At 44.4% G+C, this 23,579-nt stretch overlaps 1 protein-coding gene across 3 annotated transcripts in view; it reads left to right on the plus strand.

Moving 5' to 3' along the window:
• Nucleotides 1–9,591: 9,591 nt before the first annotated feature.
• The window catches only part of PLPPR1 (phospholipid phosphatase related 1), a 180,060-nt gene continuing 166,072 nt past the window's right edge, over nucleotides 9,592–23,579 (plus strand). Inside the window, exon 1 of one of the 3 annotated variants that reach the window (XM_048850054.2) lies at nucleotides 9,592–9,761. The gene's annotated coding sequence lies outside the window, so the exon portion shown is untranslated. Of the gene's footprint in view, nucleotides 9,762–9,870; nucleotides 10,192–23,579 lie in introns of those variants that run through there. The other 2 variants (XM_048850052.2, XM_048850051.2) reach the window with 2 other exon arrangements.

Consider the following 23,579-nt stretch of genomic DNA (forward strand, 5'->3'; position numbering starts at 1 on the left):
TGCTTGGGAGAGGGCTGGGTAGTGCAGGACACACATTTCTGGGGGAAAGTCAAGGACTGGGGATGTGTTGGGATCACCCTGAAGTATAATAAAGGCTAGTGAGAGGCAGGATGTGACTGGCAGGCTGTAGTTACACAAACACAAAGTGGTCTGGCGGCTGGTTGTGAGCACTCCAGGCTGGAGATTACAACAGCAAGACATTCCAGGGCTCCCTAGCTTCCAGGGCAGGGATGACACAGCCCCCCAGTGATCTGGATTGTACTCTGGTATGTCATAAGAACCTTTGTGTCATTTTTCTAACTGTCAGGGCGGGGATATTGCTCAGGGCGGGGATATTGTCTTTTCGTAGGTTTAGAAAGTGCCATGCTCCCATTATGTGAATCGTAAAAATAACTGTGGTTTCCCACACTTGTAGTCAACCTAATAGTACAACTTAACAGAGGAACAGTCATGTTTTGCAACCCACCTGATGTCCCAGCTCCCAACTCTGTGCCTCAGCTCATAAAATGAGCCTTGAAAGACAGTGAGTGCAGGTGACATGTGGACAGTCGCACAAACTCATCACTCTTGCTCTATGAATGTCACAGCTTGCTGGCTGACACTCCAAAAAACATTTGTGCCTCAGTCAGCACCAGCTATCTAGTACTTCTCTCTTCTACTACGGCTGATGAGGTGATCCCTTGGTTTAATACCACAGAGCACAGGGCTGGCCCACTATGCCTTGGGGACACAGGCAGTGGTTTAAGTAGAAATCATTTCTTGATGGTACTACAGACATGAGAGGGACACATGGGGGGCTTATGACCTCTTCATGTGACTCTGCCCCACCCCACCACCAGCCCAGGGCCCCTACGCTCTCCCTGTCACCTCCGACTCCCCTCTTTGTATATACAAACATCAACATGCTTAACTACTCACTTTCCCCCGCATATGTAGTATTCAGTCTGTTTATACGGAATATGGGAGTTGGGTGAGGAGCCATTTCAGCATATGTATGATTGATTAAAAGACAAATTTTAAGTAGAACTGTATCCTAAACTGCTTTACGGTATTGTACCCAAACATTGCATTTCAATGGGGGATTCAACTTCCTTTATAGAAACAAACTCCTGAAACTCTTACCAGTCCACAAAAGTGGTTCAGGGTCATGCAAATAGTCCCATTGTCTTCAGTGGGATTGATCAAATGATTAAGGGTTTACAGGATTAGGTTCCAAGTTTGTAAATTGTTCTGGATGAAACTGACAATGCCTGAGCTGTCCGATCAGAAGGAGCTTCATTTGAATAAAGGTGGGCAGATGTGTGATAAGTCCTAGCTCCATTGCTAAGATGAAGAACATATTTTCAGCAAAGTTCTTGGCAGATTCCTGAGGCAGCTGGTTTAAGGCCATCAGTGTCCGGCATTATAATCTTCACTGATAGTTCTATCACCAACAAAGCTGGAAAATGAGTGAGGCATTTGTTTTCTTTGTTTTGCTGCTCCAGTGCCAGTTAACAAAATGCATGTTAGACTAGTTTGGCTGCAAAGATGAATTCTATGTACACTGGGGACAACACCTGATTCCTGATGCAGAATTAGGCTGACATCAGAATCCAAACATCCTCTGGTCAGTGCAAGCAGAGGCATTCCTTTAATGATTTGGACTAGATGTGATTCAATATGGATGTTATGGATAATTCAGACTAATGGAAGAAACAGAATCAAAAACACTGTTTAAACACCTTCCATCCCCCAACCCCTCCCCTCCTGAGGACTCCTGACCAACGTAACAGCACAATACATATGCTAACAAATTTAAACAAACCCTTCATTTAAGTTTGTTAGAGTATGTATTGTGCTGTTAAAGCCATTTAAAGAATGAACGCCCTCCCTACCTGCGTTCTTCTCCTTTAAGAAACAGAGTGCAGTCCCACCCCACCCCCCAGAAGGGGTGGGGGTAGCTCCAAGTCTTTCCGGTACCCTATACCCGCTAAAAATCTCTCGCTGGTACCGCGTGCTGGAGGGTACCACCCTACTTGCACTCCTGGACATAGGCAAACAAATCTCTTGTGAGAGTACCCTTCCGGGTCATCCAAGTGGGCTGTCTGTCACTTTTTCCTTTCCCTCCTTCCCCAGGTTGCCTTCATCTCTCTTTTCCCTAATCTCATTTCCTTGACTTTACTAGCGGGTGAATTTCACCCCAGTGCAGAGGGCCAGACCAAGGCCCTAGGGCTTATTTTGAGGACTTTAATGGGACTTAAGGGATGCCTAGGCTTAGAGAGAGTCCTTTGCACATAAGTGAATTTCACACTAGGATGAGGAAATTTTCTGCTGTCCAGCTGGCCTTCTCTCTATGCCTGTGTAACCTGATGGAAAGTATGTTACAGGTCTCCCGCTGTGCCTGATCCAAGTGGGGATATGAATCTGTTAGCACCCCTGCTAGGGAGCTCTAGCTCAGGCTGTAACAGCTCATGCTTTTAGCTCTGAAGGCTCCATGGTTTAGCCCCTAGCATGTCAGCAAAGATGGCATTGGCAGCTGTCACACCGGCAGTTCAGGAAATACAAACATCTAATATTTCTACCTGCTGTGGAACTCCTCCAGACACAGACTCCTTTGCTGTATGTGCCTAACCCTACCTCTGGTGAGACAGGCTGAAAAGAAAGGACTTTTCAGTATTCATTGTGCTCGGAATAAGCTTAGAGCCTTGATTTTTTTTTTTTAAAGCTGTTAGTTTCTTGTTTGGTTGAACCTTATTTAAAAGACACTAAGATGCTTGCAGGCTGAAAAGATCCTTACTATAGTATCCTGAATAGCATGGGCCACTCTGTCTGCTAGAATATTTCACTGCGAAGTATTTCATCTGTCCTTTTCAAGTGTTTGTTCTCAATGTTTTGTGGCTGTTACTAGAACTGTTCACACGGCTGGTGAAAAATCAGCCATTGCTGATTTGGGGCGGAGGGAAACAATGCTTCACCACCCAAGAAATGATTTTCGTGCTACAGTGAAAGAATCAACACCATTCATCTTGACAGGTAACCCACTTCTCGTTTTAGCAGCACAGAATGCCGCGCCTCTTGGCAAAAACACCTCAACTGAAGCTGAATCCAGGCATCCGTTAAAAGCAAATCAGCACGGGCTGTATGTCCACAGCTGCACACAAGGCTGAGATAAACCGGAGAGAGGAGTGATGGCCTAGAGCCTAAGGCACTAGCTTAGTACTTAGACTAGTGTTCAAAACCCTGCCCTGCCACAGACTTCCCCCTGTGACCCCAGGCATGGTACTTAATCTCTCAGTGCTTCAGATCCCAATCTGCAAAATAGGGATTTCCTTTCCGACCAATTACTTTTGCTGTAATTCAAACAGAAAACTGCCATCTCATTAAGGTTAGGCAGGTGATGTGCTGTTCTTGCTACTGAGTGGCTATGAAATGCGCACACAGTCAGCTTCTGCTAACATACCCTATTTTCCTTCCTCTCCAAGCCATGCACCTGTTCTATCTTGTCTCTTCGGCTTTAAACTCCTTGGGGCAGGGACTTTATTATATGATTCACAGCACCTGGTACAAAGGGCTCCCAACCTAGCTGAAGTGCTATCTCAGGATGGATTATTACTACTAATAATTAAGCAAAGTGAGATACTTGCTGGGTTAGGCCCTGATTCTGCAAAGACTTATGCATGTGCTCAATTTTATGCACATATTTCAATGAGATTACTCAGAAGGCATAGAAGTTAAACATATTCACAAATCCTCACAGGATTGGGCCCTGATGCAGCAAGCATCTCACTTTGCTTAAGTCTTTGTAGGATCAGGGCCTTAATTAGTAGGTCAATAATCTTGCAGCATTTTATAATTTATCAGCATTGCTGGAATCTAGCTTCTGGAAACAAGCTTGCAGGTGCAGAGAGAGCCATTTTCTGAGTTCGGTACAAATTGTATAATTTGGAAGAATTTCATGCAATTACTGGGAATTCATGCAAAATTTTACATTGCCACTACATTGGCAAAAAGTAGGGAAAATTATTTTTTCCTCACTGTCTGAGGAGGCGCTCTCAACTCTGAAACCTGAGGGGACGGAGCACTTTCCAGTACTGGGTCCTCAAATCTGTAGTTTTATATAGTTTCTAACAGTTAGTAATGCTGTGGTACTGGGTCCAGCTAGTGAGAATACAGAAAGATTGACGTGTTTGTAAATAAACACAGAGTTTTCCCCTAAATCAAATCTCCTGCTACTACAGAGATCAGTATGACTCTGGCACTGGCTAGTGATGAGTGATGTGTAATGTCACTTCAAGATAGGAAGATGCAATAAAACATCAAAGGAATCCTCCAAGCATGAATCCCATAGCATCACTGCAGCATTTAACCCTGGCTTTCCTGAATGGCATGTGACAGACAAAAAATGTAATTGATGCCAGTCATGCCATCAGTAAAATTATTGCTAAACTACTTTAAGGCTCCAATTCAGCAAAGTGCTTAGCATATGCATACACTGAAGCACTTGGTTAAGTCCCACTGACTTTATTGAGATTGAAGCTTATCCCCTGGAAGAGTGTTCCTCTGTAGCATCCAGCCCCTGCCACTTGGTGCCCACAGAAACACCAGGTCTGCTGTCTCAAAAGAGACAGAATGCACACCAGCCTGTTGGCTCAGCCGAGATTGCACACCTCACCTTAGTATAACAGGGATTGAGTTGATTTTATAGTAAAGCTAAAATTGTTTATTAATAAAGAACAGAGATTTAAGTGGTACTAAGCAGAGATAATAGAAAGAGAAAATGGTTACAAGTAAAACAAAATAAAACATGCATTCTAGTGTCTAAAATTTAACAGATTATACTCCTGGTCTCAGGGAATTTTACACTACCGTCAGTTCTCAGCAACCTCAACCCGCATGACTGTGGGGTCAACCTTTCACAGATTCCAAGATCACTGGTCTGTTTCGTCCCTTAAGTGATGGATAACAAAGGAACCCCTTTCTTTTTTATAGTTCAGATAACCCTTGAAATGTATTCTTTGAAAAGTAAACCCAGACAAAGTTCCTCTCCCCTGTTGCGTGCTTTTTGGCTGGCTGGTCCCAAGCCCCTTCTTCATCCTCTGGTCCATTTGCTTTCTTGACTGCCTAGTTTACCTTAGATAAACATGTAGGCCTTTTATTGGCCTTTGCTTGTAATCAGGCCGTGCTGTTTTCTCATCTGCCTGTCAGTTGATCTGTGAACACAGGTAAATCCACACTCCTCTGTCTAAGGCAGGCTTGTTTACCAACTGCTTCCACAACATGTTTCAAGAACATGTATGTGTGCTGGAAAAAGAACTTCTTATATACAACCCCTACATATATCACACCATGCTATTCATGACCAGAATGTCACCCCTTATCAGATGATACCTTACAATACAGAGTTTGGCTAAATATTCTGTGTGTTGGGCATAGTGAGTTTGTCAGACCGGCTGGGATTTATTGTTACACAGCAGTGCACTCTTTGGCATAAAGAGGTCTTTAGGGTCACAGACCCATTAACAAAAATCTTGCCCTCTGTTTTGAGACAATTCTCTGCGAGAACATTATAAAATGTAGATATCGCAATGTATCTCCCAAAACTCCAAGAACTTGTGTGTCTTCTAATATATCGTAATAATAAAGACCTATTTCAAATTCAAGTCCACTAGAACTTTGGAGTGTCTTCACTGTGAAACACTCTGCATAATGACTGGGATACAAACAAGTTAGAGGGGACTTGAATGAGGTATTTATGACTATGAAGAATAAAGTGAAAATTGAGCTGTGGAAATTGAGCGGTTCTTTCTTTTTATCTTGTCCCAAGAGATCACTTGATGAAATTAAGGGTAAACAAATTTAGGGAATATTTATTCTCTTGACATATACTGATACTGCTGCAAAGGTTATTGAGTCATTTATAGTTGCTGGATTTTAAAGTAGGGCTGCATGCTAAAATAAGTATAATTTCACGCCAAGGGATCTAATCTGATTGCCAATATGGATTAGGAAATACATTTTCCCATTGTGTTCAGCACAGTGCAAATTCCTAAGAGCACAATACTGCAAGTTGCTCAGGATTCTGGCCTTTATCCAGCAAAGAGCTTGAGTACATGCTTAATTTAAGCATGAGAGTAGTCCATTGATTTCAATGGGATTATTCACATGCTTACACATAAATCAGAGGGTGGATCACTTTACAAGATTAAATCTTAAATGTATTGCAGAGTTGTTGGTAATGCTTTTCTCTTAAACATGAGGTACTAGGCATCGCTAGAATCAGGATATTAAATTAGCTGAACTGGTGGTTTGACTGACTATGGCCACTATTGTTTTTAATACTGTGGGTGTCCCAGGATACAACTCACAGTAGGAGGAGGATAATTCCATAACACAGCAAAACCTGTAGTGTCAAATCTCACAGTAATGAGCTAAATATTTCAAATGTTAATTCCGGAAGAGGGAGCCGCCAGGTGACATGAAAGAAGAAAAGAATATTTTGAGAGACTCTCCTTATAGTTGGAGATGATGACTCTTTCATTTATTATTGATGATAACCATCTGAAAAATTACAGTGATACTAGCAATTTGCACCACACTGAGACCAGAATTGGGCCCACTAAATGACAAATCGCTACTGAACCTGGGCTGGGATTGTCAAAGGGGCGCAAAGGAGGTAGCACCCAGTTCCCATTGAATTTCAACTGGATTTGGGCACCTCACTGACTTAGGCCCCTGATTCATCAACGCACTGAAGCATGTGTTTAATCCTAATCGTAATTAAGTCCTATTGAATTCAATGGGACTTAGGTGCATACTTACAGTCAGGCATGTTCTTGAAAGCCTTGCTGAATGAGGATACACTGCTGCTTCAGGGTTTAAGCTTAGACTGTAAATTCTGTGGGGCAGGGACCACCTTTTTGTTCTGTGTTTGTACAGCACCTAGCACAATGGGGTCCCGCTCTGTGACTGGGGCTCCTGTGTGTGATGATAATACAGTAATAAATAATAATACTTTTTCTCTTTAAAATCCCAGCCTTGGAGTGTTGCCCCCATCAGTGGTATTCAGTTGTTCCAAAAGCTACATTTAGTTTTTTGAAAGGTTGACTTTTATTTATTTGGGGGGGGGGGAAGAGGCAGGTTTCCTAAAATACAGCGTATAGGTTGTCTGAATGCCTGTTTAGCAGCTGTTAGTGTGGAGCACTGCTCAATGATCACTCTTCTTTACCTTTCTCTATTATTTTTGTTTATTTTCCTTGAAAAATATTCTTCCTATTAAAGCTTCTTCTGGGGCTGCCTGGCCTACTTTAGGCTAAAAATAGCCCTTGTTGCTGCTGCTGGTTCAGGCAAGCCACACGACCACCCACATTCACAAACCAAAACCTCACCCCTTGCTGCGCTTCCCTGAAATTAGAAGCAGGTTAGAACTCTGCATGAGCATAGGCGCCAGGGAAAAAACAGGAGATCCAGCTTTCCTGCGCTGCTTCCACTTCACTTTCCGACTGCTGCGAGTGGGGAAACAGCTGTTGTGCTTTTCGGCTGTTATTTCTTCCATAATCCAGATGCGGCTGGGGGAATCAATTGGCCACATGAGAGAGCTGTGAAAGGGGAGAAGATAGGAAACAAGATATGTATCTGAAGCTCCAAAAGTTCAAGTTTGGTTTAAAGTGGGTGACTCTTCTCCAAACCAGTTTACTCAATCTGAGACAATGAGATAAATCTGTCTGTCTGAGGTATTGTAGGAGGCAATATGGCCTCATGGACAGAACACTGGACTGGGTCTCATGAGCCCTGAGGATGGAGCAGTGGACTGGGACACAGGAGTCCTGGATTCTGTTAGATTCTGTCCCTGCCACTGACACGCTGGGTAAACTTGGGCAAGTCATAGCACCTCTCTGTGCCTCAGTTTCCCCTTGTGTTAAATGGGGCTGATACCAACATCCTTTATAAAGCACTTTGATATCTATGGAGGAAAAGTGCAATATAAGAGTTAGGTACCTGTGTAGGTACCTACACAGCACCCATTACTGTAGTGTGTGAGTGCCTCACAATCTTTAATGTATTTATCTGCACCACACCCATGTGGGGGAGTGATATTATCCCCATTTCACAGATGAGCAACTGAGGCACAAAGAGGCTAAGTGACTTGTTCAGGGTCACACAAGGAGTCTGTGGCAGAGCAGGGAATTGAAGGACTTGGAAGACCCAGCACCTTAATCACTGGACCCTCCACCCTTGCTTCCTTTGGGACAAAGACCCAGCAGCTGGAGCAAACCAAAAACTGCCTGTGTGGGAAGCTGAAAATAATGTGAAGTTAGTTTCTTTAAAGCATCAGTAACATTTTCTGTTACCTCTCTTGGATGATAATAGCAGGAGTGTGTGGGCTGCAGGCAAATTTTAATTTAACACAAGGGTCATTTTGTAAGTCATTATTATATTATATAACCCTATAAAGTATTTAAGATTCAGAAATGCTACACCAGCAGCTGGGTCTTGCCATCTTTGATTCAGGTGAACTGTCCCATGGGCTTCATTCAGTGAGACTATTTGTATGAATAAGGGCTACTCATGTTAAGAAGGACTTGCGTGATTGGGGGCCTTTACATCTCTTATTACAATAAAATCCAAATCAGCAAACCCTAGGAAATATCACTGATTGTGGCCCTGATTGTACTGAGTCTTTATAATGCATAGGAAAGTGCATGGCACCTTTTATCTGTATGTAAGTTAGAATGATTGGCCCTGAACCTTCACTCTATTCCATGCAGGCATTGACTGTGATGGGGGCTACACATGGGTCCAGCCAACACGGAGTCAAGATCTGCTTGCAGGATCAGGGCTGCAAACATTAAGTGTTCACTCCTAGATCATTTGGAGACAATTCCATGCTCCATTTGCTCCCCAGTGTTGCTGCCTGGCTGTATTTTGTATTTGTGAAACCCCACTGATTGGGAGGGGGAGCCAGGATAGCTGCAACACTGCCTACAATAAATATGGTGCTATAGATCAGCTTGGGAGGATTCGATTTTTACTGGTAAATGTCGATTTCTCCGTACATGCACAAATTGAGGAAAAAATATTCCCATCGATAATAGACAGGCAAAGCAAGAATCATAGAATCATAGACTCTCAGGGTTGGAAGGGACCTCAGGAGGTCATCTAGTCCACCCCCCTGCTCAGAGCCCAAAGCTGTTTGAGAATTTAGTTTGATTTAAGGCTCTTGCCTTGGTATCTTTTGACATGCGACGTTGACACTGCATTGTCACAGTTAACACTTTTTGCAGCTCAACTGTTATGGGATCGTTATTGTCTGACCCTTCTGCATTGTTTGATGCCTCTCCCCCACCCCCCCTGGCCCACGTCCCACAACTGTGAACATATACATCGATAAAAATCGGGTGAGTGTGTGAAACTGCTTAAAACCAAACATCGATACGATCTGTGAAAAGGAAAAACAACCGACGTCGCATTTGGCCAAGCCTAGCGGTCGCCGGGATTTAGCCAAGCACCCAGTGCTGAGATTGTGCCGGGGGCTTGCCAGGGCTGGGGCCTGGCACCTCTCGGCTTGGCAGGTCATAGCCCCAGCCCCCCTGGGCTTGCCGCGCCAGGAAAAGGGCAGAGAGCGGAGGCTGGGCGCCGCCGCCGCCGCCGCAGCCCCGGGCTGGGTGTCGCACGGTGCGAGCGGGGCCCCGCGAGTTTGCAGGGGAAAGACGCAGCGAGGCGTCCCCTGGCGGTTCTCCCGGGCTGCCTGCCAGGCACGGGGAAGATCCTGCTCCGGGAGGCAGGTGAGCGGGAAGGCGGACCGGCCGGGCGGGCGCCCGGGGAGCCGGGCTCGGCGCGGCGGGGCGGGAGGCAGCCAGCGCCCCGCTCTCCGCCCAGGGTCGCCCCGGGCTCGGGAGGTGGAAAGCCCCGGGTCCCCTCCCCTGCGCCTGCGCGCTCCTGCCCGGCTGGTCCTGGTGCTCAACAAACAGCGGAGCCTGGCCCTCGGGCAGCAGCCGCGGCAGGAGCAGGAGGAGCAGGAGGCGGGATCGCCCCCTTTCCCCCCCCCCCCCCCCCGCAGCCCCAGCCCGGCCCGCGGGCCGGCCCTCCCAGGCGCCCCGCGGTCACCATGCCTTGGCTGGGGAGCGGGGCGGCGGGCAGCAGGCTGCCTGGATGCCGCTGCTCCTAGCTGGACAGCCCCGTAAAGAAAGAGACCGAGGGGAGGCTGCGCTGGAGGTGAGTCAGGGGCTGGGGGCTCCTTTTGCAGGGATCCGGGCTGCTAGGGGGCCGCTGGGAGGGGTTGGCTGGGGGAGGAGGTGTCTGGAGGCAGATTTGGGGGAGAAGGATGGGGGGGGGGGTTCCTTTAATTCCTCAGCTGACAGGGTGCAGCCCCCACCTGCTTTGGCAGCAGCAAACTTTTAATTTTTTTATTCCCTTTCATGTGGGGACAAAGGGGGCTTGGCCACTGGGTGTGGGGTGAGTCTGGGGCTGGCTGTGGAAGGACACAGAAGGGTTGGTTGGTGTGGGTGTGGATATGGGAGTGTGGATCTGCATGCATGTAAATATTTGCCATGGCTAGTTCTCTCCCTCTGTGGCTGTGTTGGGGGTGGGGGGGTGTATCTTGGTTGCCTTTGCATGTCTATTTCTTTGTGTGTCTCACTCTGTGTGTGTGTGTGTTGTGGGTCTGTTTGTGTTACTCCGTGTGTGTGCGTGTGCGGGGGTGTATAATGGGAGCGACACCAGCAGTGAGACAGGCTAGATGCATGTGTGTATTTGTGTATTTCTTTGTGTGTTTATGGGTCTGTTGTTTCTCTGTGTATATACGTTTGCAGCCCCGTGCTGCTGATACATGTGGCTCCCTGTCCCTCCGTGTTAAGATCTGTGTGGGTGGATTGCTTTCTCAAGTAGACATTGGGCTGTATTTTGATGAGCTGAGGGGATTCACATATGCAGCTGGGACATGACACTCCACTCCCTGCTGCTCCGTCACAGCCCCCAGGGACTCCATCCTATGCCTCACCAGCAGATTAAAAAGTGACCTGTGTGCTGTATTCAACAGAAGAGCAGGGGGGTGGGGAAGGGGTGTTGTTGTTTTGATGGTTGCTCTTTCTGTGCATGTACCACAAACAGCTGAGGTGACACTCGGGTCACTAATGGGCATGAACGATGAGTTATTGCGAGGCATGTTGAAATCAACCTCAGGAGATGAAAGGAGCTGGAGTCTCCCCAAGAGGCAAAATGAGCTGGTGCTGGCTGCATCTTTATTCTTACGATGGAAGGGTATGTGTAAGAGTGTGGCATATACAAGGGACACTTTCCCCACTTGACTGAGGACAGGGCTGCTGTTTTCCTTATTTTTGCCTTCTACTTCTGTGAGTATCAATAGGAAAAGTGATCTGATAAACATTTCTTCCATATCTTTAAGATGCCTGTGAAGACAACACATTTTGATAAGGGAGTGGCTCCTACGGCATGTAAATACCTGCATATGTAGAGATGAACCCCCAAGATATTTTCCTCCTTGGGAACCATGGTAGTGCCCTGTCCATAGAAAATGTTTCAATGCATAAAGCCAGATCCTCAGCTGGTGTGAATCGATGTCATGCTACTGACTTGAATGGAACTATTCCGGTTGACATCTGCTGAGCCTCTGGCCCAATCTCTCTTTTAAGTGGGACAACGTGTGAAGGGAATACTTCTGATGATGGGAAGAAACTACCTGGCTCCTGTAGTGGAAGGAAAAGAAGTGGGTTACCTTCTTCAGAAGAGCAGGGGCGGATTTGGGATTCACATCAATGACCCAAAGAGAGGAAGGGAAGTGCATGTGAGCAGTGGATACCGTGTTTCTGTTCCTGTATTCCCGCACCTGTTTCTTCCCAGGTTGTTCCCTTGCAACATATGTCTGTTTCACATGTTGAAACATACCACACACTGAGGCAGTATATAATGGATAACCCAAATCCTCAAAAATAAATTTCAAAACAGAGACCGCCACCATCCTAAATCCCGTGTTCAGCATTCACTCCACGTGTCACAATGGTCCTGATTCTGCATCTCTTGCGTAGCCAAAACTCTCATTGGCTTTAATGTGGAGGGACTACAGAACTGGGCCCTGGACATTGTAAAAACCTCCATGCATCTGAAGAAGTGAGTTTTTTACCCACGAAAGCTTATGCCCAAATAAATCTGTTAGTCTTTAAGGTGCCATCGGACTCCTTGTTGTTTTTGTAAGAACCTTCACTCTGTTTGGGGACAGATGGGATTTTTTTCACCTCTCCTCCTTGAGGGAACTTATTTCCTTCTAATTTTAGGGAATGGTGTGCAAGTCCCACTGGATGGGTGCTTTAGAAAAACTTTTGGTGGACATAATTGTGCCCTGGTCCTACACAGCAGAGTATGGGGTCCCGGTGCAGATCTTGGGGATGGTTGCATTGGACAGACAGACTGCACGTGGCTCTGCCTGACAGGCTGTCCAGCACTGCCGTCTCGGCAGAAAGGGGATTGGAGTGTGCTATCTTCTGTAAAGGTCTGATGCAGTTTCTCTATGGCAGTTAGGAAATATTTAGAAATGAGTCGGGAGATCAGTCAAAGAGGAACTTCCATGCTAAGAGAAGGAGGGCTTTGAAAATACATTTAATCACACCATAACTCTGTTAGCTTTTCATGTATTATTCCCAAATTTTCTTTGCTAGCTTTGCTAGTCATCCAAGATTTTTTTTAAACAAATTTCTGTCTCACAACTCTTTTTCCCCTCCTTCCTATTTCATCCAGCAGCAAGAGTCTGGATGTGGAATTTTGTGAAATCTCCAGGATTTCCATAATAACAAGCTGTGATATTGTTACAGAATCAAGTAGAATTTTTTTTAGTTTAGATATTCCCCTTGTTAGAGATTTCCCAGTTACAAAAGTCTGGTTTTCATGAGTTTTCTTGTGTGACTAATAAAATAGCAATAACGATAATAATATTTAGCAATTATATAGCACTCAGTGGGCCCAATCTTGCACTGTTCCCACAGGATTGGATCCTCACATTGAGTCCATTGACCCTAGTGGGGCTCTGAGAGATGTAAGGGTCCTCTTGCACAAAACTGTAGAATTGGGCTCTTAAAGTAGTGTGCAAAAATTAATCAATTGCATATAGTTAATTTTGTTTACAAACAGTCATGCTGTGTTTCACCCATGAATGTACAGGAAGTATTCAGGAAGCACATTAGTAATGGTTAGAATTGGTTTCTAAAATGTGCATTTTAAAAGTCAGCATTTCTTACTTTGCCATCGGAATAGAATCTTAGTTGATTAAATTTGGAGATCGGTTCTGATTTCATTTTCTACTGAGAGAAAGTTTGGGGCACAGGAGAGAGGGAAGGGAAGGGAAGCAAATACCTTTCAAAATCCAGCAGAGGAGGATAGAGAGTCCACATTGCTTTTTCTGTGAGATAATGTTTTTCAAGGGAAATACCTTCAAGATTATACTTATTTTTTCCCCCTAAGGACCATACATTTTTTTGAGAATAACAGCAGTAAAACAAGGAAAAATTCTGAGATTTTGGTGACATTATAAAGCACTTGAGCTTCCCTCTTCTGGGTTATGTCAAGAGTAACTCTGAAGAGAATTAAATTCTATTCTCATTTATAGTCATGCAAACCTAATGAAGTCAGTGGTGTTGTGTAGTGTGAGAACAAGGTGGTCATCTCCTAAAAGGTGAGAGGACATTCAACTTCTCTTGGGTCAAATCTTGAAGTCCTCTTGCTCTGTTTTTATTCAGTCCTTATTCAGGTAAAAGTCCCATGTGATTCAATGAGGAGTGAGTCCAAGATTTGTCCCATTTACTTTGATGGGAGACCCATGCTTAGCTCCTTTTAGAATTTGGCCCATTGTATCCCATGGTGAATTCAATGGAAACAGGGTGTTCAGTTACTTGCAGGACCTGGCTCTCTATCTGTCTACATTCTGTGTTCTGTAAACCCAATATTGAAGTCTAGGCATAGGCAAAGCTTTCATTGACTCTAATAGGGGTTTTGCCTGTGCAAGGACTGTAGAATCTGGATATGAATACTGTACAATATCTGTGGACTCAGTCCTGTATTCGTTGCATGTCCAAAACTCCCTTTGACTTCAATATCTTTTTATGACTATCCATTTTGGGGGGATTTTTTTTGCATTTTTTAAAGGTTGCATGTACTTTTGCTTCAATGTGAAACTGTTGCAACAACTTGTTTATATATTCTGTACGTATTCGTATTTACATGTTTTATACAGTGTGTTCCTTGTCGTTGATTAGCCCTGGAGTGCAACAGCATTTATCGTAAACGTGCGCTGTGTCCCCCTCCAATATCTTGCCTTCAGAACATTTGCTGAAACTACCGCTGTACTAGTTCTGAAGGTTTTATACATTTGTTTGTGTGTGTGCGTGAAAGTTTTCAGTTAAATGTTTTGATCCTGCAACTCTTATTCCCATGAATGATCTAGAGTCACACCGGTAGGATGTTAATTCGTGTGAGTAAGGCTTAAAAGACTTGGCCCTCCATCACTCGTTTCTCGGAAGGACTGTTTGGGTTGCTTATCAGTTAATAGGTACCATTCCCCCAAATATTCATCTATTGATTCCCTTTTGGAATCCTTAAAATGCATATCCTAAGGCTGTTTTCCATGGGTAGAGTGATGCAAAACAGCCTCTGTGTAAACTGGAATCAGTCCCTGTTTTAATTGGCCCATTCCTTGGTGTCTCCTCCTACCCAGCATAACGATATAGGCTACATTTAGGCATATTTCAATGCACCCTATGCCTCCATGAAAATGCAAGATTGAATCTTTTGCTTGGGGCTTCCCCAGACATCTATGATAATGAAGTGCAGCAACGCACATCCATTGCGGGGCGGGGGGGGGGGACGGGACACTCAGGTTCTTGTGATATTCTGAAATGTGTATGTAGCTTTTATTTTTCACAAATACATGCCTTATATTTATCCCATCTTCCAGTGCTTCCCCCGAGAGACAAGGTAATGTTCTTTATTCAAATGGGGCTTACACCAATAGGCATATTTATATTTAAAAGTATGGAGCTTTGCTAGTGCAATATGTAGGGCATCTTATTATTGTTTCTGATTTGTCATGTACAGCTGAGATCCTTTGGGTTACATTAAAAATAATACAGAAGAAGTGATTGAAGATGTAATTAGCTGGAAAGGGGGAGAGAACAAAATGTAATAGACAGAGGTTTGATCAGTTATCCCACAAGCTTAGTGCTCCATCATTATTCTCTCTCCTAGTAGCTTCCAGGCAGACCTCCATGCACAAACGTACTAATCAGCTATCTAACACACCCTCTCTAGGGGCCCAAAAAGTGGAATAAATGCAAGACCTTGCAATTCACACCAGCACTGACAAATAGAATGGTGTCTGCAAGGTTTATGTCTCTTTTTATATTTTTGATTAAAGTTAACCATGATTTCTTTGGACTAAAAGAAAGGTTTCTGTTTGTTTTTAGATGTCACTTTTACTTACAACAGGCAGGGCGGCTAAACTGCTGTTCTTCCTACATTGTTTCAAAAGAGTTGTTTGAATAACTCTTCAGATTTAAGACATCTCTTTCAATCTTTGTTTCCTCTTTGCAACGATGTAACAAGCAAAGAAAACATCTGGTGGCCAATTCCTGCAGGCCTTGCTCAGAAAGATCTCCCACAGAGGAGAAATATTAGTGGCACCTGTTATTACTGGCAAAGATACAGTTTGCCAAACTCCTAGAGTAAAATGACAAACACAAGGGGGCTGGGGTGCATACACTGACAAGAATTTGGTCAATTAAAAAAATAGGTGATTAGACTCATCACGAGGTCCACGTGCCACGTCAGTCCCATCTAACCCTATTTTGAGTGAGGCTTAGGTGATGCATAAGCCTTGTGCTAGACTCTGCACTGGGCTGAATTTCATCCATGATGGTTCCTGCAAGCGATTCCATGTGAGCAAATGTTTATGCCCGCTTGAAGCCCCACTGAATCAAAGGGACTCTGCATGGGCTCAGGCTCCTGCCCACCCAGAGCAGCTGGTCTAAGTGGGGCCATGTTCAGTAACTTCACTGAGATCCTACCACTGCAATTACAATTCAAAGGTGTTTCTTTCTTGAGATTACTTCTTTAATTATCACTGTGAGACACCAGTGAGCTAAATAAGGTCAGAATTCTGGTCCAGCGACCCTGAGTTCAGATAAATAAAACCAGATCTGATAGCAATTGCATCCCATTCACATTCCACTGCATGCTTCTGTCACCCACATTTGTAACATATTCACAGAAAACAAGATGAAGTACATTTGTTTTCCACAAGTACAATAATTTATTCTATTTGTTTAGTAATTGCTTTTCTATTTGCATTTTGTATCTTGTACAGTAACTGATTTTTCTACTTGTTGAGACCCTCTTCTCCATTTATTATACATGGGCATCCTGCAAAGTTTAAACTAAAGGAAATTATAGCTCTCTCTTTTGAAGCTGGCTAAGGTATTCAGTAGGAAATTTGGCTGGGTTTTATAAAATTATGTATGCCAGGATTTCTGGGGACTCCGATGGAGAGCTGTTTATGGGGAAGGAGAGGAGAAGTAGCGGGATGGAGACTCATCATAACACAATACATCTTTTCTTCCCTGCAAACCACCGATCAGATTCAGTGGGGCAAGACGTGTTTGCCATTTTTAAACGTAATCCAGAATTGATCTGGAGTAGGAAAAGCACATCTGCACAAAAACAGTTAGAGAAGCTGTTCTGATATTCTCCTGCAGGAATCTGCTCGCTAACAGATCAAACCTAATGCTGGTTCTCTGGCATGCTTCTACTCATTCCTACCTGTTAAACTGGACTTGTGCCAACTCATAAAATACGATGCCAACTTCATCAAGCAAAAGTGTCAGCGTAATAGAGGAAAGTGTGAAAAATTCAGTCACTCTAAGAAGATCACCGTAATGCAAAGCAAAACAGGTGCCATTTGCTTCATTATAAGAATCACATCTGTTGGCATTTCTGGGCATTTTACCATTGATGAATTCCTCCCTGCTCTATTTCTTTTTTTTAATGTAAGTGCTCAGAATTCTGCAGGCAGAGCAGGAAATATATGTCACATTTTGAACGAGGCCAATTGCACATCTTCCTAATGTGCCTCAGGGGGTTTCTAAGACAGATCGAGATTTTTAATAAGCTTACAGAGTCTTTCTACTCTTGGGCACCAGTTGGAATGAGGACCAGGTTGCCAAGAACTGCAAGTGAACATCTAATTGGTGTTGGGTCACCCGTACAGTATGAGTTAATGGTTTCAGGTGCTAGTAGACAGATATCTGCATCATAAAACTTGCCATTAGTTGGCACCTTTCATGGCAGAGAGGACGAGGGCTGGTTTTGCATAAAGCTGATCACTGTCAATTTTTAAATCAAGATTGGATGTTTTTCTAAAGGAATTATTTCAGGGAAGTTCAATGCCCTGTGTTACGCAGGAGGTCAGACTAGATGATCCCTTCTTATCTCAGAATCTATGAACTGTGCAGCCTTTCATCCTCAGAGCTGCTTCTTCAAGGACCAGGCTGAGAAAGATCTGGGTAGGGCGGGAAATTATTTACTGCTGCTGTTCATACTGTACTTGAGCTTCTGGATCAAAAGACACTAGTCTCTATTGGTATCATTCTGGCACTGTCTTTACTCTAGGGAAGTACAGGTCTCCCCTGTGGACGTGTAATTCACAAACTGCTGAAGTTTCACAATGTTGCATCACTACACCTCTGGCATCTTGAGCATGCATTTAATTTTATTTAAAGAGGCACAAGGAGATGTGCCAATGTACAGTTTACCTGCCCTTAATGGGTTTTCATGATTATCGACGTCTCTTCGGAGATCAACAGGATAAAAGCACAATTCCGGAAAGCCACAGCTTCCTCAGGCCTTAGCTAAGGCAAACAAAACGGCTATAGCCTATATCTGCCCTACCGTGTGCCTTGAGTCTATTTGCCACAACCACTTTGAGTAAGATTCGGGGAGCTGTCACCTGCATCTGTCTCAGCCTTGTGGCTGCAGAGTCAGAGAGTGTGTGAAGGACCAAACACCAGACGCGAAGGAACTCATAGCAGGAGCCTGCAGCACCTCCAGCATTCCCAGTAGGTTGTGGGTTGGGGGACTGCACCCACGTGGCAACTGTGACACCTTCGAAAGGTTCAGTGGCAGGGAGTCATCACAAGCATTGTCACAGCAGTGACTAAAGATAGGCCATCACGCATATAAGGTAGCCAAATTCAGTACTTCTGCTTCTGCTCTCATGCTCACACAATACGTGAAGCCAGTGACCCATGTATTTGAGAAATAACGAGGAAAACGTCTGACATCTAATATTAGATAAGGGCACAGACAGTTGAAAGGAAAGTGAACGAGAGATCTGATGTCCCACTCAGACTTGATCATTCTTTATTGAGAAATGGCTTATGGCCACATGCATCTATCCTGCCAACCCTAACTTAGGACAGATGTCATACACATATCTAATACAGCACCTGAGCCTACCCACAGTCTATCATTAGGTTCAATTCAGGGATACTGAAAATGAATTGTACAGAACTTACATCATCTGGCCAACATGGATGAAATATGTTTGTTACATATTGGCAGTGCACTGGGTTTCAGCAGGGAAAAGAGTTTCCCTGCAGAAGGAGGGTACCTTGCATGAGGAGTTGTTGGAGGGAGATCCCATACCGGTTCTTCATTCACAACAAGGCAAAGGCAATTTTGACTAGATCTGGTTGGGAAATGGTTTTGTTGTTGTTGGTTTTTGTGGTTCCCCTTCCCCATGGAAAATGTTCATTTTCCACAAAAAACTGAAACTCCAAAAGATTTTCAGCCCCAGACTGCTCAAAACTGAATTTTCATTAGCTGAAGTTCCATGCTCAGATCTTTCTAGGTGGTCTCACATGTCTAGTGAAAATGTAGTGATATAGAACACATCAAGACCATTTGTTATTGCCCGCCCGGTTGCATGACGCTTCAGTCACACTGCTAACTTCTACTGGTACATTTTCTTCTCTTAGCAGAAAGGGAAGCAGGCAACTTGGGGATCAACAGAGAAGCAGCTGAATGAGTAGGAAATGGATGATGGACAAATGCAATCCCTCCAAAAGATTATAATGGTTGCGTATCATGTGCATAGAACTTGTTACATATGGGAATAGAGCGGAGAGCTGTGTGTTAGTGACTATTCTGCCATTATCCAGAGGCTTTTGAACTGAATGTTTGATTTTTAGCAGGGAGCACCGTTCCTAGAAACACTGGAGTTCATTTTCCCCAGCAGTACAATCTTGAAAATGCATGTCAGCCATGCCAGAATGACAAACCCAAGTACATATTACATCAGACTGGCTCACAATGGTCCCTTCCAATTTTGGAATCGATGAATCAATGGATCTATGAATTACTGTCCCTCTATAGCTCATGCTATGTTTGTTCACAAAACATGGGCAAAAGGCTTTAGGCTTACTCGTGTGTTCCCAGCATTGATAGATTTGCATTTACTGCCTCGTAAATCTGCATTTTTCAGTATATAAAGATCTGCAGCTAAGAGTAGCCCACCCAGTCTAAACCCCATCTTTTTGGAAGCAATATTGACAGTGTGTTTTACGAAGAAGGGGTGGAAAAAAGCCATTATGGGATCAGCTAACCCATTTGTAGCAGGATCCCATTCAATAATCTCATGCAGCCTGGTAAGCACTTACAGAACATCCAGAAAAATTAATTACACTGCCTTCTTCATTATTTATCAAATGACAAGTGCTTTGTGTTCCATTTCAGGTGAGACAAAATGACTCTGTGGAGGGTGTGAGCACAGTATGTGGTGTGTTTTCTTCATAAGGGCATAAGGCAGTTTAATGATCTTATTTTGAATATTTTCTGACAGGACTTTGAGATTTATATTATTTATTGGTGGCCAAGGCTAGACGCATGTCAACATACCTCAATTTAGTTAGCAGAATTGGGCCTAGGAGGGCATGAACTGACAAGCTGCCTTAGAAAACATTTGTGCTTAGCGGTGAGTCAGTCTGTCCTGCTGGCAGCATCTGAACACATTAATGCAGGTAAGCTGCCATCTTCCATAGACGGGCCTTTGTCCTTATGTTCCATGTCTGTCCCTTGGGTTGCTGTGAAATTCCAGGGTAAGATCGAAGGCTGAGGAAGGAGCATAAATAAGCTTAATTCATAGTAAAATAGAGTGAAGATGATATGCAACTGCTAAATTGAGAGCTTTATACTGTTGGCATCCCAGGCCCGGCTTGGCTTTGTCAACTTGTCAGTAATAGTATTTTTGATTAAATTGGGGCTTTGTTTGTTAAATATTTTGAGAATTGATTGTGTATGTTTAAAGCTCATCCTAACTGTTAGTTTTTAATTAACATTTCTATTTGACTAATGCTGATCCTGCTGGGGGACAGGGTGGTTTGTTTTTTTTAGTGAGTTCATTGTTCAGAACTTTCCTTGCTTAACATGCCCTTATTTGTTTCAGTAATATCATAAAAAGAAAAGGAGGACTTGTGGCACCTTAGAGACTAACAAATTTATTTGAGCATAAGCTTTCGTGAGCTACAGCTCACGAAAGCTTATGCTCAAATAAATTTGTTTGTTAGTCTCTAAGGTGCCACAAGTCCTCCTTTTCTTTTTGCGGATACAGACTAACATGGCTGCTACTCTGAAACCAATAATATCATTGAACTGTAGGACTAGAAGAGACCTCGAGAGGTCTCCTAGTCCAGTTCCCTGCACTCAAGTCAGGACTAAGTACTATCTAGACCAAACTGGGGGTCTCAAACTGGGGACCGTGGACCCTTGGGGGTCTCTGAGGGTACCCCAGGGGTTTCGCGGGCCCCACTGATCAACTCCTCCCCCTCCCTCCCAGCGCCTCCTGCATGCTAAAAGTCTGGCAGTGCAGCATGGTGAAGGCAGGCTTTGTACCTGTTCCGGCTCCATGCCACTCTTGGAAGCGGCTGGCACGTCCTTTAGGCCCTGGGGGATGGGGACGGGCAGGAGGTCTCTGTGTGCTGCCCCTGCCCCGAGCGCTGACTCCGCAGCTCCCATTGGCTGGGAACTGCCCCACCCCTCCTGCCTAGGAGCTGCTGCCAGAGGGATGTGCACCCAAACTCCCTCCCTCGTGGAGCTCGCACCCCTCACCCCGTCCCGTACCCAAACTCCCTCCCAGAGCTCACACCCTTCACCCCCCTCCTGCACCCAAACTCCCTGCCCCAGCCTGGTGAAAGTGAGTGAGGGTGGGGAAGGGTGGATGGAGTGAGTGGAGGCGGGGCCTCGAAGAAGGGCAGGGCAGGGGTATGGCCTTGGGGAAGGGGGTGTGGCAAGGGCTGAGGGGTGGTCCTCAGTTTGCTAAAGTTTGAGAACTGCTGATCTAGACCATCCCTGGCAGGTGTTTGTCTAACCTGCTCTTAAAACCTTCAGTGATGGAGATTCCACAACGTCCCTAGGCAGTTTATTTCAGTGCTTAACTACCCTGATAGTGAGGAAGATTTTCTTAGATAACTGATGTTTTCTTATGTTATTAGTGTTTCCCATCCCTTTATAATAGTCAGGTTTCATTTATCTTAAAATGTCTCCCCTCCCGCCCCCCTCTGTTTATATAATTGAGCCTGCTTCTGCCACTGGGTTCACTCTGATGGATGTATCTCAGCATCCTTAAAGATGACTTAATCTGATCATTGGATTCTTGGGCATATAACTCAGCAAGATGGCTTCAAATATCCAATGACATGCTCGTCCATCAGCGAGGTCAACAAAAGTTGGTTACTGGATAAATTATTCCGTACTCAGTTCTAAAGACTGTAGACAGGGGTGAAAAACAGCAGCAGCAATAAAAATGTGATCTCTTTGGGAACAGAAATTGTCTAAGAAGCTGAATAATTGTATGGGCAGAGATGCATTTAATATCAAATTGTGAACTTACCCCTGGGTGTATCTACCTTTAAATCCCATTTAAGACCGATATGTGGATTTCATCCCTGCGCAGAGGTCTTGCAGAAGGGCTGTGTACCTTTTAAATGCCATGTAAACCCTATTAGCTTAGATCTAGTGTTGAATTTACTCTGGAGCTGGTAGAGAACAGGCACGCTATTTACAGTTGTTTCATACAACATGCTATTTAAAATTTAATGTATTCTGAAATAACACAAAACTATCGTTTAAAAGCTGCCATCCCCTCAGATTTCTATTCTAAAGAGGAGCAGTTAATCAGTACATGGTAGAATACAATGTACTTACTGCTAGTAGAATTAACTCTGTCTTATTGTCTTCATCATAGGACATTAGTTGGCACAAATAATAGAAACAGGAGTAACAGAGATCCCTATTATGATAGAGCGTACAACAAGAGAAACAGGAAAGGCGGAATGACGTCTGCGGACTGTGAGTGGAAGGGCAGGCGAATGAGTGAGGGACAGTAAATTGTGTATTAACTAGAGAAGAGAAAACAGAACAATGTGGGTCCTAAGCAGAGTATGCCTCGAGCTACAGGAGAGAAAAATACACTGGTCAGATTAATCTTCCACAGTGGCTCAGTTTCAGAATGGGGGCCAAGACACTGAGCTACTGTGATGATGAGGGCTATTTAAGTATCTGGAAAGAGAGATTATGACTGGGCCTTGCATGGCTGCTCAGGATTTGGGGGGAGATAGAAGGGATGACGTGAGGCCATGACTTTGGTGCTGCTCCAGCCTGGCCTTCAGGATGGTGCAACCTGCTCATCTCCTTGCTATGGGGTTTTTGGGATCTGCTTCATCCCTCACCAGGCCTGCCCTGTCACAGGGCAGGGCCATACTGTCCCTAACACAGGGATGAGCTAAAAGCCACTCTAGCCTGCTGTGTTCAGTCTTCTTCTTTCTCATAAAAAATCTTCAGAAGCACGAAGAACTCGTGCCAGAACAAACCAGCCTTGTTTATCTCCCAGGGCTTAGCCAGATATGGAAATGCATGGAATCCCCTCTGTCAGTTACATCCTTCTCTACTGCATGTGACATTTTCCATCTTTGCTGAGTTCCGGGGTTCAGTCAGGGAAAGAATTAATGTTGTCCCTGGATTTTTATTTCAAAGAAAAAAAATCACATGATTTTCCTGCACCAGGAATCAGAATGACAATTGCAGAATCCTCTGCCCCACTGTCACCTTTTCAGTTTCTTCTTTTTCACAAAATCCTACTTCCAACATGTAGTCCCCAGGATTATCCTTAACAATCAGACCCAGCAGAGCCAGGATTTTGTTTTCCCCAAGATCCATCCATTTGCTCCCCACTGGAATCTGGAAGATGCGTAAGATTTGTAGATCTGATTTGGTTCTCTAATTGTTATAAGGGCTGACCACATTCCCTTTTTCATTCGAGTCTTTTTAATTCATTTGATCTCTTGCCAGTCTTGCCTCCTTTCTTTTTTTCATTTACAGTTAATGTGGCCTTGGGGCCTGATTCTGCAAACAGTTGCTAAAGGAGGTAGAAAAATCAATCCGGACTACGCACAGGAGTTAGTAAAGATACGCCTGGCGGTAACTGCAGAATCGAGCAGCTGAGGAGCACTGTTGCTTGAGCTCCCCACAGTAGCTTCCACCTTTTTAGCAGC

Source organism: Caretta caretta, chromosome 5 (assembly GCF_965140235.1).
Source record: "Caretta caretta isolate rCarCar2 chromosome 5, rCarCar1.hap1, whole genome shotgun sequence".
Classification (NCBI taxonomy): domain Eukaryota; kingdom Metazoa; phylum Chordata; order Testudines; family Cheloniidae; genus Caretta; species Caretta caretta.